Source organism: Archocentrus centrarchus, chromosome 13 (genome assembly GCF_007364275.1).
Source record: "Archocentrus centrarchus isolate MPI-CPG fArcCen1 chromosome 13, fArcCen1, whole genome shotgun sequence".
Classification (NCBI taxonomy): domain Eukaryota; kingdom Metazoa; phylum Chordata; class Actinopteri; order Cichliformes; family Cichlidae; genus Archocentrus; species Archocentrus centrarchus.
Window position 1 is genome coordinate 11,993,252 of NC_044358.1, and position 6,973 is coordinate 12,000,224.

Consider the following 6,973-nt stretch of genomic DNA (forward strand, 5'->3'; position numbering starts at 1 on the left):
GCTGTTTGGCAGCAAAGGGGGGACCGACACAATATTAGACCGGTGGTCATAATGTTATGCCTGATCAGTGTAAGTTCTCAGATGTGTTTCAATATGGCTGCTAATCAGAATCAGAGTCAGAAAAACTTTATTATTCCGTGCAGAGCAGTAGAAATTTGTCTTAAACATGGCTCTCGATATATGCAAATAAAACAAACACACTACATACACGAGTCATATAAAGAGTCATATAAAAATTCATTATGAGTTGGTAATAGGACTTACTTCTAGAAGGAGTTATCAATTTGAAAATAAGTTTATCATGTACTTGTCAAGTTCCAGCAGCCATGATGGCAAATATAACGTGAGTTGATATATTGTAGGATGTAGTTGGCCACTGCTGCTGCTGTGTCACGGTCCTGGGCCGGTGGCCCGGTGTTTGGAGTTCTTTATGTGAAGTTCTGTTTTGTTGGATTGTTCAGGATGTGTTTCTTGGTTTTTCTCACTGTTTAGGTTCTCAGTTTGTTGTAGTTCTGTATACCAGCTTTGAGTTTAGTTACTGCTTTTCATTCTGTCTTCCTGTGTCTGTGCTCCTGTGTTTGTTCCTCCCTGTGTTCTTGGGTTTCCTGTGTCTTTTAGTGTTTAGTTCCCTTCCCGTTGTGTTCTTGTGTGTGTGTGTGTGTGTGTGTGTGTGTGTGTGTGTGTGTGTGTGTGTGTGTGTGTGTGTGTGTGTGTGTGTGTGTGTGTGTGTGTGTGTGTGTGTGTTTCGTCATGAGTTCTTACCTGTGATCCACAAACAGCTCCTCCTCATTTACTGCTCCAATATAAATGTTTTCACCTCAGGCATCATAAGAAGCAGTATACAAAGGCCAATAAATTTACCACAAATTCCTACAAAACACTTTATGTTTTGTTGTTGTTGTTGTTGTTGTTGCCTGCTTGACAGCATGAATTTTTTGTATATATTTTAAACTGTATTTATGCCAAACGAAGTCAGTGAAAAACTCCCAAGAAAAGCACTAAAAAATCGAATTCAGCTGTGACCAGATCTAAACCCTTTGTGCCACTGAGCTCCGTTGTTCTCCAACACTGCTGCACTAAGTGGTCTTTCATTATCAGTAATATGTACTGTTGAATCATTTTAACAATAAGTAGGTATTAATGTGACATTTAAAAAGTGCTGTTTTCTCCTTTTGAGTGATGCTGACAGAAAATTAGTCAGTCAAGATTTGAGGATATGATTAAAGCCTTTTAACTATGAAGCTATTTACCTTAATGGAGTTTGATAAAAAGATTGACATGTTTATGATATTTATTGAAATTAAGCATAGAATGACTAGCTTTAGCCTTTAACTGAATTTCCTGACCACTCAGTAATGAGCAGAGGTCATGTTGTCCAGTTGGCGGTGTGTTGGCTGTGGTTGTGTCTGACTGGTATCCAGTGTCCAGCCCCTCTAAGCCCAGTAACAAGGCCCCGCTGGGCCACAGCTAAAGCCTCCAGCACCACAAACAATGGAGCGCGGCTTTATGCTGGGTCGAAGCAAACTGCTGACTGTCCACTAGCGCTAATACACCCCTATTCTGTCTTGTCTCAGTGGTGTCACTCTTACCTCCCAAACACACGCACACACACACTCACACACACATATATGCATATTCGACATCTATTTTCCATCTTTGCAGCAGTTTGCAGAAGAAAAAGAAAGTTTAGGGGTTCATATGTTGATAATTACATGCACTAGTGAGATGACCCCGATATACTTCTGTAGATCCATCCACCTCCATCCATCCATCCATCCACCCACCCAGCCATCCATTCGTCCATCCATCCATCCATCCATCCATCCATCCATCCATCCATCCATCCCTCTCCCAGCCCTCCACCCTCTCTCACTTGCTTTCTTTCTGTTTGTGATCCATGCTGAGCCTGTAGCTCAGTGTCCCTCGGGCCCAAACAGTCAAACAGACCTCTGGATCACCTCCAACATCCACCTGCCTCCCCCAGCTCTGCCTCCCAGCTCTCTCAGCCCTGCAGCCTGTGTGTGGGCTGCTCCGCCGGTGCGTTTCCTCCTTCGGCTTCCAGCTGTGGACCATGTGTGAGTGTCTGCGTGGAATATTCAGAGTCACCTGGACACCTTCCTCCGATGCAGGTCAGGATGAATCACTTGTCTTACTCTGCTGCGCGGAGAAACACAAGCTCCCTGGAAATATGTTACAAATTTTGTAGTGGATACAAAAACCAAAATCATTCCATGTAAAAATGTGCTTCTGTAGTTGTTAAGCTTTGGGCTGTGATTATGTTAAGATTTCCAAAGGTAATTTTCCAGCTTTGGGATAAATAATGTTGACCCGATCGTGTAGATACACATGGACGTACCTTGAAGTACAACAGCACTGGTTTGAGTTGAATGAAAATATTGTGACTTGGCTCAAATTTTCAAAAATTTTTGGGTTGATTTCACGTTTTGGTGATCATGAACTGAAGTCTGATCTCCAGCTGTGTGGATGAGCTCTCTGATTGTTGGATGTAAGATGCGAGCCACCTGCTGATGTTCACTTGTTCAGTATTTCCTGATACTGTGACTAAAGTTTGGTCTCGTGCAAATCTGCCCTGCAGCCTGCTGTAAATCCTTGTAGTGACTTTTCGGCTGTTAGCAGCTCTGCCAGGCAGCAAGTCAAAAATGTATCCATGTCTCCATGTTTTATTCCTGCTGCATGGCTCAGTTGATTTTTACTAATCACATCCATGGCGTGGATATAGTAGTGCTGCGGGATTATCAGAATGCTGTTTTCGTGTCTGTTCAGGGATTCAAACTCCTTCTCGAGAGTAACAGACTTACAGTCCGCCTCCTTACACGCAGTTCAAATGGCTTACACACTTCCTGGTTCTGCTGGGAACGGTGTTTTACTTTTTTTTTGATCCCCACAGTCAGCAGATTTTCTTTGGTTTGCAAAATGTTCCTAATTAGAAATGAAACTGCACAGTGAGTTATTTCTTTTAAATGATGAGTAATTAGTAAATGGACACAAACACAGGTCCAAATGAGTCACATACACAGAATTCAGTAGCATTTAATGTATGTGCCGCTGAATCCTTCACCTTCGTCTCTATGATTCCCTCGGGTCGGGTCAGCGCAGTGAAAGGTCATTCAGTCACAGGTTAAGCTGAAGGAAGTGAACGTTTTGTTAGTGGTAACGTTTTTCAGTTTCTGTTCAGTTTCTTTGCTCGTGCTGGTGCATGTACGTGTGTGCACGTGATCGGCTGCAGTCTGCTTCCTCTGTGCGTTTCTGTGCATCCAAAACACAAAATCCAGCACAACGCTGGTCCAGGCAGGCTCAGCCAATACCCCTCCACTCAGCCAGCTGGGTATCGCACTGCAAGCTGAAAGCCACTTTGCAGCTGACGTCCACCCCAGCTCCTCTGTTCATGCTGTATCTGACTTAATCGATGCTTTATCTGTTGTCACCGATCCCTTGCTGCTGCTCTCCTCACCTCCAGCTTTCAATATATGCAAATGAAAAGGCGGGCTGTCCCAGAGGAGAGCCAAATATGACTTACTGCAGATGGAAATAATCTTCTTTTGACTAAAGTGGTCCAGACTGAGCTAACACATACAGCTACTCTCATTTAAACATCTGCCTGAATATCCCGCCTTCTGTATGGAAAATCCTCCTTTTTTATAATGTTTTGTATTTAAGGCAGCAAGATGTATAATGTTTATGGATTTCTTCCAGCCAATCAGAAACTGGCATTTTCAGCCGTCACAGTGGGCATAAATTAAAAAGTAATAACCTCTGAGAAGTGATATGATAGCCTCTCCCCAGGCATGCAGACAGGCTGTTAGACAAGAGATGTTTTTACCGTGACACACACTGACACGCACACATACCTACACACTGCCTGCCCCAGTTTCCTGGCCCATTTAAGCGCTGACGAGGGCATAACTGTGGTCTGGTGGGACCGCGAGCCAGGTGCCGCACCTCACCCCTCCTCGCCTTCTCCACCCGCCTTCCCCCCCCTCTCTGCAAGCACCCCGCCACAGTCCAGTGTTTACTCTCATCTCTGTTTGACAATCAGCAGATCACTGCTGTTTTTATGAGGAGCTTCTACTAAAATTAAGCTTTGGGGAAATGTGTATTTTAATCCTTCAGTCCAGGTGAAAATCACTGAAAGAAATGTGTCACTGCAAGGTGAAATGCCTGCAGATACCTTCCACCCTCGTTCCCTCTCAGCCTTCATCCCTCTCCTGTCTGGCCCTGCCCTTGATTCAGGATCCCCAGCCTTCCCTGTATCCAAATCCTGGCTTTGTGTTGGAGCAACAATGACTATGTAGCTGACACAGTGCTGGCTGCCTGATCTGCACTGACAGCAAGTCCCCCCGTCAGCCCCGCCTCTGCTTGGCTTAGATAGCTGTTGCTCATCTGCAGGGCTGCAGGCTGGTTGGTTGGACCAGGTCTGTGGGGGGGTTGTGTGATTGGTGTAAGAGCAGTGGTGTGCAGCTGAGTATGGTTTCTAAAGCCCTGGGCTCTGGAGCTCTAAATGGCCTGCAGGTGTTTTCAGGTTTTTTTTGGCTAATTAAGAAGAAGATGTCAGCCAAGTGTAGTTTGATCATATCCACAGTCCACAGATAGAAAAAGTGAAAACACCTGTGTAGCTGCACCTCAGGTGTGCAGGGACTGCTGATCTAAAAAATGCTTTGTAGCTTGCCCCACCTGAGCCAAGGCCAGGTGTTATACTGTATGCTCTCAGTGTTTCTTTCTGTGTATCAGCAGGGCTGTGCAGACACTACTAAACCAAGTTTTTTTTTTTTGGAGCGTGGGCAAAGTGGGCAAAGAAAGAACATATTCAATTTTGGTGCAGATCCAGATCTTTTTCTTTAAAATTTGGGATTTAGGATTTCTTCCAGCCAGCCGTACATTCATCCTGACACAACAGGAAGTGAATGTGAGAGAGACATAAGAATAAGAGAAGAGGAACAGCCTGAGAGTGAAGCTCTGCTGCTGCTGCTGCTGGTGCAGGTGGAGGTGGAGGGCCTGTTTGGGACAATAACCTTGGTGAGAGCATGGACTGTCCTTCATGCTTGTAAAAAACTTGCTCCACTGACACCTTTAGCATTTTGATTGGTTAACACATTTTGTAATTATGTAACTAATATTTTGACCATATAAAATTCACTTGAGGGTGAGACCAGCATGTTTCCAAGAGAAACTTGATCAGAGCCTGAGACAAAAGCTCAAAATATTCTGAGGTCAGTGAGCTCGACCGTTGTTAGAAGAATAAATGAATCGTTCTATGAGTTCTGAATTAAATCCAAAGCTTTTCTTCAAGCACTTTGTTATTGTTTGGACTAACTGCAGCCAAAGAACAGCATCCATCCATCCATCGTCCTCTCTGGACGAAACATCTGAACAAGCTTTATCATGTATTCAGTACGAAGCTTTTGGCCACCAGCACCTTCTCAGGAGAGTTTTTAGCTGTAGTTAGTGATAGTTTGCATAATCATCCTATATACCGGAAACCATTTAGGAGAGGAATCTGCAGGCAGCTAAGGTTGATAACGTTGTTTTCGGATTTACTTTCCAGGACCAACTCCCTTTTATGCAGCTGAGCTGCTTCCACCGCAGTGAGCTCCTCTCCACTTCATTTCACCTCAGCGAGCGGGAAGCCGTCGGCTGTGTTTGGTTTGCACGAGCGCCACCTTGAATCTGTAGGCGGCAGGTGCACCGTGTGAGTTTGTGTACAGCAACATGCGACTTCTCAGATGAGTTTTTAATAATCCTGTTAATTATTTATCTTTAAAAATGTCTGTAGACGTTTTAATGCTTCTGAGGGGAGAGAAAAAAACAGTCTGAGCGCCACTGCATTAATATTTGGCCAACGTCCGCACTGCTGAAGATCCCTGAATCCCAACCAGCTGAGTGGGTGCAGAGGAATCGGGGGTTTAGCTGCAGGTAATCTTTGGGTTTCTAGATGACAGTTGGGAGGACTTTGGCTCGCCAGCCTGCACGTATGACTTCTGCAACCGGCTGGATTACTGCAAATCACCAGCGAACGCAGGGAAACATACAGAGACATACACAAATACACAGACAGATATGAACTGATTCAGGCAGGAATACACACACACACACACACACACACACACACACACACACACAGGCTGCTTTCTTGAAATACATCGCACTTTCTCTAAAACAAGATCCAAGGCCTGCTCTTCCTATTTTCAGCCACTTGGGATAAAAATAGCTTCCAGGCAGCAGCATCAGTCACTGGTAAATTCATCCTGATATTTACTGGAAGCAAAGACAGGCTGAGTTTTTATTAGAGCTGTTGTCTTGTTTATGTTGGCTCGGCTGAAGCACAGAAGCAACTGACAGTTGGCATCTTACTGGAAAGAAAATCCATGTTTCCATGAATACACTTTTTTGGGGTGGGTTGGGGGAGGGGGGGGGGTCCCATTTTCTTGTATATTAACTGATTATAACTTATCGGCAGATCAATCACTCTGGCTTATTTGGCGAGCTCAGCAGTGTGTGGTTGGACAGCAGATGAGGAGGAGCATTATTCAAAGTAAAAACTCTGACCTTTGAGCTTTTGTTTTATAGCCTGTTGTGTGTCTTTTAGAAATGATATATCATTAACTCAATATTGCTGACACAGCCAAGCCTTTTTGTACTACTTTATGAAGGCTATATTAATTTATATTCCTCTTGGAAATGAGTAAAGGAGCATCTCCAAAGTTATCTTTATGTAAGGGGAATAAGTGACCTCAGAATAACTTAAATCAGTGGGTTTTTTTAGCTTTAGCGACTTCTCATTTTTAGCTTTAAGATGATAAAACTCATCTTTTGGGTGGTTCTCGTGCAGTGACTGAACAGCATGCGGCAGACATCTGAAAGGCAGAGAAACACAATCACTACTCTGGCAGCCTACTACAACACAAACTTAGTTATCTTCTTCTCCTCCCTCCTTTATTACTATGGTCGTTCAACC